Source organism: Lytechinus variegatus, chromosome 1 (genome assembly GCF_018143015.1).
Source record: "Lytechinus variegatus isolate NC3 chromosome 1, Lvar_3.0, whole genome shotgun sequence".
Lineage (NCBI taxonomy): Eukaryota > Metazoa > Echinodermata > Echinoidea > Temnopleuroida > Toxopneustidae > Lytechinus > Lytechinus variegatus.
The window spans coordinates 32,068,601-32,079,392 of NC_054740.1; positions in this window are offsets into that span (position 1 = coordinate 32,068,601).

Sequence of the window (10,792 nt, forward strand, 5' to 3'; positions counted from 1 at the left end):
GTGTTTCTCTCGATTTGGAAAATCCATTCCCACTACCTACTTGTTTACCAGTCATTTGGATTGATTCGAACCCTGCATCTTTACAGGACGAAGACTTGCACATCAGACCACTCCACCTACGTTCAAGGGATTTGAACCCTGTATGATTAACTGTATTAATGATCGTACCGTTAATAGGATTGATTGCAGATGATAATCAGCAGAGGCAGTTCTCTCTAAGGCTGTATAAGGGTCTTTTCACACGTGAATCTTGAACTATCATTGTATATGATTGCAATTCGTCTTTGAAATCACCGGATCTTTCACACGCTCACTCGAAAACTGTTATTTGAATTCGAATTATATGTCTTCGGTGACTTGTCAATCAAAACACTGCATCGATACGATGAGTGCATGACAATCGTATTATCTACGGAAGTGATTGTAAGGACATGTAAGCTCCGCCCCCAAATAGATATTTTGGAGTTCAAGCCTTTCACACGTAAAATTCGTACCGTAATTTGAGTGAAACTTGAAGTCCGGAGTAGAATTTGACTTCGTGTTTGTGATTAGCGTTCCTGATTCTAGTTTGGTTTCACTCGTGCTGAAAATTCGTCATTAGCCTTATTTTGCACTGGAATCTTCATTCAAATTACGATTTTTTTTCTCCCGTGTGAAAGGGCGGCTGATTCTAGATTGAAAGTCAATCCAATAGATTTTGGTCAGGGTCCAATCAAAAATTGGATCAAAAGTTTCAATAAAATAACATTAAATTCTAAATCTGTCACATTGAAAAAGACTGTTCCCTTATCGCAATCTATTTCAATCTTAGGAATATAGTTGTAAGAATTGGTTGCTAAATTTCTGTTCTCGACGCTGCATTCGGTGTCTTTCTCGATTTTGTTATGGGATATCTGATCGAATAACTAGATTAGTCGAGCAGTGCACTGTTCTAATTATATTTGTCTTGATTTTTAATTAAACAAATTTAAACACAATGGAGAAATTCGAAAACAAGTCCAAATGTGTGTTCCTTATTATTGGAAAAAAAAAATTATTGCCGTCCCAGTCCAGTTTTGTGCTACTATTTCTGCAGTTGGCCAAGATTTTGAACAAAGACGAGAATTATGAACATTTATAACGGTATATATTTAATGTGGTCAGTTCGACCCACCTATGTAGTCAATTTTTTTCATCATCAATATTTATAATTGTTCTACCCTAAATTATTGGGGATGATAATACAGGCCATCCCCCCACTTGAAATATTGGGGGATATATCCCCCACCCCCCCCCCCCCCGGATCGACACCCATGTTCAAGAGTGAGGTGCAACATGTCAGACTATGTTAGTCTGCATTTGTATGTAAATATGTTTGTTTTTTACCACAACTTCAACGGTGGGTTGTCAGCACTCGGCATTCAAATCCACAATACAGTACGACAATACACCATAGGTGGTATGTACTTATATAGGAAGAAGAATAAGAATTTATTCCATCATTTAGTTATTTCACACTACAATCTTGAGAGCCGTTTCAATTCTGGTCGGAACGTTACTATATCTGTCACAAAATAGATCCTGACAGGAATTGCGTATCAACCTTCAGCTCTTTTTTTGCTCTCATTTCTAAAGCAAGGTTTCTGGCTGACATGTTTTATTTCCCGTATATAGTTGAAACCATCAACTTCACTTATTCTGGCCTCGGCTAGGAGTTGTTTTGTACAGTCTTGGTGGCAAGAAAGAGAGAATTAGATGAGAAGTTTGATGATTCTTGACTTGTTTATAAAATATCAATCAAGTCACAATGTGTATTGTGTTGTTTAATCAACTGACGGACCCGTGGTACCCGTATATTTGCTATGGGAAGATATTTTAGTTCTGTTTTAAAAACCACGAAGTTAAATGAAAATGATTTTATTTGAAATAAAGGCATGTTTTCTGATCTTACACTATCTGCCTAAAAAGGGATTAATGTCGTATAAATGAACGTTATCTGCATGCATCAAATCCAAGATCTCCATGATTTCAGATTGATTTTAGGTTGAATTATTGCTCAGACAGTACTAATTTACCAATGCACCTGATAAAACGACGACTAACCCTCAGCAAGCGGACCTATCATTGCCATAAAAATAAACCATATTTCTCAATAGTAACTAATAGTTTTGTCTGTATGAAGGAATCAAAGGCTTGTAAAAGTGTGTCGACATGATTACGTGATTATATACCATACGTTATGTGGTTAAACGGATGTTAGAATGATTAAAGCCAGTTTTGAAAATCAACAGTGGTATATATCGTCTACACTGCCAACCCTAACCCTCATTTGTTTTATTGGTAACAAGATTTGAATTGTTTACTGAACTTGAACATTTTTGTGCAAATTTCTGTCGACCCCTTTCGTGGTATTTATAAAACATTGTATGAGAACAAAAAGATGGCAAAAGAGGAAACATTAAACTATAACACACCATTATGTACTATATAGCAGTTGCTTGTATACATCAATGAATGATGACCACAGAATGAGAAAAAGATAAGAAATTACAAGGACTTGGGCAAACTATAAACGTACATGTAGATGCGTATTATGTCTATTTAATTCTCTTTGTCATTATGAATAGGCTAACACTTTTATGATATGACAATCTTACATTTCTTTTATTTGATTTCGTAGGTTTGAGAAAATCAAATGTGTATAAGATTTAGTTGCAACAGGAATATAATGTTTTTGAACCCTTATAATGAATACACGCATTACAGTTATATTTTCCCCTCCCTCTGACATTTAAAATCATGTGTGTGGACCGCCGCTGCATACCATACCACACCATGATATCTGGTTGCAAAACCAAATCATTGCATCGTTAATAAAAGTCAGAATATATAGCAATTAACAAACATCTGTATTAATTTTAAATTATCATGAAGTACAACATCATGGCCTGTGGGGACTTCATGCGGCTGAATATACCACATCCGTTGCCAAGCAACACAATTCATGGTTTTGATGGTATCAAAATTGAACATCATCAATAAAGAGGGGAAATATTTGTGCTTGAAATACACTGTATTATAAGTTGTTCATGCCCCCCCCCCCCCCCCGCATCTCTTTATGTAACTTTTTCGGTATATTCATCCTTACTTCGCGCTGAGGATTTGTTTTCATAACGGAAAGAGATATACAAGCTATAAATAAAAATATATAGATATGTAATAAGGATAGGTACGATGAGGGTAAACAAATGTCACTCATTAGGACGGTCTCTAAGGTCGTAGCTTTATGTAATGAAAAGAAAAAATTGCATTTATAAAGATTGTATGAACACAACTGTTCATGCCTAGAACTGTATCACACCGGAATAATGCAAATCTTATTTAATATCAGATTTTGATGAAATTTTCAGCATTTTGCTATGTTAATTTTACTTTATTAATTTAGCTATAAATATATTTTTAAGCCCCGATCATCTCTTGATCATCTCTTTAAAATGCGATTGTTTATATATATATATGTATATATATATATATATATATATATAGTCTTTTTAAACAAAATTCAATTCTTTTCCTTTTAAACTAAAATAATTATTAGGCGGCTACATAATAATGTATATTCGATTGTTTTATTGCACACATTTCGATTATCATTTTATATATGTATGTACACATATTAGGGTGTGTGGGAGGGATGTGTTGGTGTACATGTGGGTGGGTGTGTGGGTTTGGTTATCATCGAATTGAGTAGATCCGGTCAAATTCACAGACGCCTTTTTACGTATGGATGAAGTAAATGGCTCATTATAACGTTTCCCCGTGGAGCTAATGTTGAAATTTTATTCCTACGAAACGTATCATATTGAGGAGAAAGACGATACATTAGTTAACCAATATGCATATGAATCTGAGGTTGAAAACCACCCTCTACGATAATATTTTTTTCCAAATAATATTCATCAAAATATATGACATCAGATAGTTCATTCGTATCTCGTGTTCCAAGTAGCGTTTGGAAGTGGTAAATTAATACGACATCAACCATGTGAAGTTATACGTGAGCCTGAGGGATATGAACAATTTTAATATCATGACTTGTAAGTGGGTGAATAGGTTTATTTAGTAATTATTTTATTGAAGGTGTCAGTGTACGATCCCGGACTGCGTTCCATATAACATTTCAATCATGGATAAGGTCGGCACTTGGTTAATATTATAACCATGTCCCTTATTTTGTTGATCAAAGTCAGGCATCATGACTTGTGATCTGTAAGGACATGCACGCTGGTGGTGAATTAAACACTTTTAACATTATAGCATTACGGACTGATATTAAGTGACAAAAACATCGGAGTAAGAAAAACATCGTATCTGTAGGGTGTAATATCAACCTGGATGTTTATCTAACAGAGTTGAATACCTATTTTTTTTACTGTGGAGTGATAGCTATCGTCATTTGAGAAACAGGAACACCTTTGGTTATAAAGACATGCTTGAATCATATCATAATATATTGAATGTGATATGATATTAATGGATATAGAATAAATATGCAATCAAAAAGAGACCATGCTAGATGTTTACAAGAACATGAAGAAAGAAATAAGTATTGAATAATTATACAGAGGGTCGGGGGGGGGAGGTAAACTGAAAGGCAGATATCAAGATGAATGAAAATGATGACGTTTCTTTTCTAGGAAATTATTATATTTTGCACTCTTGAAAGAATTACCAAGTTTGGGGGGGGGGGGTAAAAAGAGAACATGAGATCTGCTTTTATGTAAATCGCGAAAAAATATGTAAAATCCGTCGAATTTTGTTTTCCAAAAAGATTGTCTTTAAACAAAATGACAATTCAAATTTAAATTTATGGAATTTTCAGCAACCCTGAATAAATGCCTAATATCAAAATAATTTTGCCAGTTTGTACTTCGTTCCTATCTGATAATCTGATAAATTTGTTGACGAGCATCTTTGTCTGAATCGTACTGTAAGATTTACACATTTCGTTCCCTTTAGGATGTCAATACCTTATCTCATTTCCCCTTGATATTAAATAAATGAGTGCATACATTTAGTGAATTATTGATTGTCGATTATCCAATGTATTTATTTAACTGATGTTCTATTTATAAGACAGTATATATTTCAATATAATCTATTTTATTGGGAACTACTAATCACAATTTTTTTATGAACTTGTTTGTAGTTTCCATTTTCTCTAATATTATTTGCCATTCATGTACATGTACTCATATCATTTATTATGCTGAGAGAACATAAATAAAATTAAATTAAATTGAACTGAAAGATATGTAAACAGAAAAGATTACTGCATGGATGCAATCATCTTTTATTGCAGACACGACTACGCATACCCCCCCCCCCTCACCCGCTCTCCCCTCTCTCCCTCTCTGTCTTCTCCCTCTCTGTCTTTCCCTCTCTGTCTGTCTGTCTGTCTCTCCCCCCTCCTCCCCCAGAGTCTATATTTTATCTATCTAGTATGGCATGCTCAGTCGTGAATACATCTAGAATGGAATAATATGTTTATAATTGGTAATTTCAATATCTATTTGCTCATTTAGAAAGGGCTTTCAGTGAATTTGTCATGGCAACCAATGGTTAACAAAAACTGTTTTAGGAAAGAAAAATGCTTTTCGAGAAGATTCGGAGGTGAATTCTCATACTTCACGTAAAATTCGAAATTTGCTTGATATTTAACCACAATCTCACATCCATCATTACAAGTAACGGGTTCAGAGGGCACAGATAACATGAGCTCCCTGAAGTTATAACTACATGGTTTAAACTTTCTTCATTTTTCGTTACACACTAAGAAATTCAGGTTCAAGTTTACACCCCTAGGGGTGCATAGGCTTGTCCCTATAGGAGTACCCCTTAGCGGTGCACACTGTACACCCCGAATAGGGGTGTACAGTGTGCACCCCTATTTTGGGTGTCCATCTGCACCTTAGAGGGTATACACGTCTATCCCTTAGGGTGCATAATGTATCCCCATCTCGGGCCCCATCTAAAAGAACAAAAAGATTGTCGAGACTTCCGGTCCATTCATTTTCTGTATCGATTTCTTTAACAATAATCATCACATAAAATTTAACAAATCATTTCACTTAGGTAAAGTGTGGCATTAGTTCATTGTTATTTCGGGTAATCTTCGATGACAAATTAACTTTATCTGTACCAAACTTCTATCAGCGAGACTGGTGGGGGGCACGGTGTACAACAGACACATACTCTCGCATAAGAGCTAACTTGCACCTCGATGATATTGCGAGGTGTACGCACGTATCGTACACCCTTGCCATTTGCACCGAGATTTTTTAGTGTGTAGGTTGTGGGGTTTTGAGGGGGATTGTAGTCTAGTTTTTAGTGAAGATAATTGGACCTTCCTCATATTTTTTGGTCAAGAGACCTCGAACGACGTCTCTTAACCCTTTTTCTTAGATCTCTATAATAATATACCCTTTGTATTGTTTATATGATTTCTTACATCTGACGCCATACGGCTCATGTTTATTTCCATTTTATAGAATTTGACGTATTAGTTTTGACAATGAGCCTTTAGTGATTGTTATCAAAATAAAAACAGTTTATCCAAACAATTACTGTCCACTATGATTTTAAAAGATTATGGGATTTTCATTTCATTGAATTATTGACATTTATACATATTTGTGAATTATCAGTAGTTAATCAATGTAATTAATTGTTATGCACTGTTGCGTTTCAGATAATACTACATTGAGTTCATGGTTTACTGTAATATAGTAAGAGAGGCCATGCACTCTATGTAGAGCCTTGGATTGAAAAACATGAAAGAAGAAGAGTAAAACAATAAATAAATAGAGCAGAAGTAATCAAATATAATGGGGATTCTAAAAACCATCTGCAGTGAGGGGAAAATCACGTTTGAGGGTGACCAAAACAAGAAGTAAGAGAAGCAGAATAACACTGTATTAATCATTATAAAATAAGATGGGAATAGAAAATGTAACAGCTGGGCGAAAAGAAAATCGTCTTAAGGAGCATGATTTAGATGAAATAAAATGGAAAATTCTTATATATTCTAAGATACGATCGAAGAGGAAACTTAGAAGGAAGGATTCTTCTCTGAAACATTTTACATTGTGTCAAATCCCTTTTATTTGAGCGTGTCTTATTGTGCTCAAGGGCATTAACGTGCTAATACCAATTTCATGAGGGACGCGTTCAATCGTGTCTCTTTAGATGATTAGAAAAATAAATTATGAATAAAAACGCAAATTGAAACCCGGTAACTTCTAGATTTTTCAAAGCCTACAGAGCAGTTGAGTAAGTATTGAAAATGCTAGTCTGATCCGAAGAATTTCAATCAATTTTTAAAGAAAGTGGATCAGCGTCCAATTGAATTTACTGCATTACATTATCCAACTCTTAGAGTTTAACAAACATAGCTAAGCATTCAAATATATTGATTTAGCTATCATTGACATCTTTGATGCTTTCAGTTAGCTTTAAACGCCCTTGATATCAAATCACACTTTTTTCAGAGTCATATTTGCGTTTTGACGCCGATTTTTCACGACCGACGCAAAATCACTTGAATGCAAACACGATTTAAACTTCAATGTCTTTGATAAGATTGTTTCTAAAATTTTCAAAAAGTATTGGCTGAACGCATCCAAAGATGGATCCACTTCTCTCTACAGTGTGTATCTCCTGTTCAAATCGATTTTCATGCATTAGGTAAGACGTGGCCGGGGTGCAAATCTGTCCCAACTAGCCTTTAAAAAAATGTTTCATAATTCCGTTGCTCCACATCATTTTCAGGGTTTTTTTTAGGACCGAGCATGAGGGTTAATACATTAATGATTAGAAATAATAAAACGAATGTTCGTATCGAGAAACATATTTAAGAGTACCACTTAGCATTTTAACTGTGCTTCACGAGACTTCGGTCTATTAGCATTACTTTTTTAAGTTTTGTGCATTATAAGATCTAAACCCCTCTTTAAAATGATACCTTGCTTGTTATGATCATGCCATCACGAAAAGAGCAGGATTCAAAAATGTTGAATGAGGTCTAAATTGAAAATCTGCAAAACGAGTAAAAAAAAGTTTGGAAATCTGAGTTTGGCCATTAATTTCTTCCAACTCCTAATTTTACACAATGCATATTTGATATTATTCAAAAGATCATTTAACTCTTTTTAAATTGATACTATGCTTGATATGATCATGTCACCATGAACAAGAGCAGAATTGAAAAGTGTTGGATGAGGTTTGAACTGGAAAGCTGCAAAACGAGCAGAACTAGTCATGAAGGGTCAATACAGAACACGATTCTTTAGAGATGAAAATCCATTGAATCAAGCCCCTCGGCTTCTGTAGTGATGGTTCTGTGAGACAACATGGTTTGAGTCGTGGTTTGAAATACCCGTGCATGTTTGTTTGTTATGTGCTTTCTTATGCACAGGTGTGTGTTTGACTTCATGTTAATGTTGATGTTAAGATGCATGAAAACGGTTAAAAGAAACCTGAGAAACTCACTCATCACCACGGAAAAAAGAACAGTGATTTTCATATTGTGTCATTTTGTAACTTTTGAATTATGACCTTGCCCCACGTTTCATGGCACTGCACCTACATGTGAACCATAATCATATCATGTAGGGTATCATTTTAAAGAGAATTAATGATCTATTCATTGATATTAATTAAACTTGATATTTACTAAAACAAAGGAGGGATTATCGATCAAACTCAAAAGAAACCGCTGAGAAAACTCACTCATCACCACAGGAAAAAGAACAGTGACTTTCTATATTGTGTCATTTGCAACTTTTGAATTTTGACCTTGCCCCACATTTCAAGGCACTGCACCTCCTTGTGAACCATAATCATATCATGTAGGGTATCATTTTAAAGAGAATGAAATGATCTATCCATTGATATCAAATACTCATTGATATTTACTACAGCTGATCAAAGTCAGATTTCCAAACTTTTTTGAGGAATTGAATTATCATTCAATCGCGTGAGTATTCGTATAATGAGTATTATGATTTAGTAACTATACCTTACCCAGTTAATGAAATTATTAGTACGTTACAAGGTAGTGTCCCATCATTCCTTCTGTCATCCGAAGTGAACAGGGCCTGGAAAGTGGGCACAGGACTTCGAAGATTTTACCAACAGCAGAAATATTATTGTTCTGTTATTGGTAAATTCATTATCATCAAAATCCTCTGTGTGTGCGATAGTGGAGTTCTCTGTGTGTAAGGGTGTGTGTGTGTGTGTCCCTCTCCCACCCCCCCCCCCTCATTTTTTTTTCTCTCTCTCTTTCTCTCTCCAGTCTTCACCAACTTGCACGTTTTGCCGCTTTAGTTTGCCTCGGGACGAACCCTCTCATATAACGTACGAAATGTAAAAGTATACGAGCCTCTTACTATAACGATCAGCTATATCCATCTCCCTCTAATCGATTTCGTTTATAATTTCATCGAAATACAAGTCGTCATCTTGATAATATCGGACTCGGAATATATCACCGATATACTGTCAGGCTAATTTTACCCAAAGTAATTTGCACTATTAATGAAAGCTCCTGTTATACAAAAATATTCCATCAATGTCTTCATTTGATTTGGTCTTTAACAGATATACAGGCATACAAAAAGGAGTTCAAATGGAAGCTTCTGAAATCGTTCATTTACATATGATACGGTCATAAGGACCGGTGTGTTGGCTCATTTGGTGACCGGTGTGTTGGCTCAGTTGGTAGAGCGTCCGTCTCACAACTGGGAGGTCGGGGGTTCAAACCCCGGCCACGTCAGACCAAAAGACGTTAAAAGATGGGAGCTACTGCTACCCTGTGTGGCGTTCAACGATTAAAGGGATAGAGCCTCGTCGATCTGGCGCTGCACAGCGACTGCCGGGCCCACGATCAATTTGGCAAAGCAAATTTTCGGAGTATTTCATTTCATGTCTATTTCGAACAATAAATTATGGATTTTTCATTTTCATGCTAGAACATTTTAAATCGGTCAAAGTGGATAACTTAAATGATGTAGGCTAGAGTGTAGGACTGGAATTATTTTTAAGATTAGGATTAGCTGTGAGAACACTTTGAAGGATGTTCATATCTTTTTTATTCCATGTCAGTGGGGACTTAGATTTTAAATGAATGGTACGTGTATTGATAGAAAAAAATGGCGAAAATTGTTCTAAAATAGAAAGAAGAATGAAAGTCCTTTTTTCGGGTTTGGCACTGTGAATGACAGAGTGTCACACTCCATCCCCATTAATTATAGAAGCAAAACTCTAAAAATTGCCGATTTGTATTTGATTCATAATTTCTCTTAAAATTATTTGGGGGAAATTATGTCTTTATCTTATTCAATATTTAAAATTGTATTATAAGATCGAATTCCATTCTCCCTGTAACCCAATTTATTGGGTTTTTTTTCCTTATATTGAGTTTGAGTGGGCGTTTTATCTTGGCGCTGCCTACTCATTTAACTGTCAACGAAATAAAAGTTGAGAAATTTTAGTTGTAATTTGACTAGCAAACAATAAGTTGATAGACGCATATTAGCAGCTGTTTGTGGAAAGCTTCTCAAATATCATATTAGTCGTCAGGAAGTTTGTTGCCAAAACGCTATTTTTAAAGGCTCACGAGAGGGCAGTCGTTCACACTGGAGAACGTGAATCATTGGGTCGAAAGCTCATGACAGAAACCCGTTCATCACACGATGCTTAAAGGCCCCCTCACACCTAACCGAATTGCCTGAAATATGCTTTGCGATGGCTG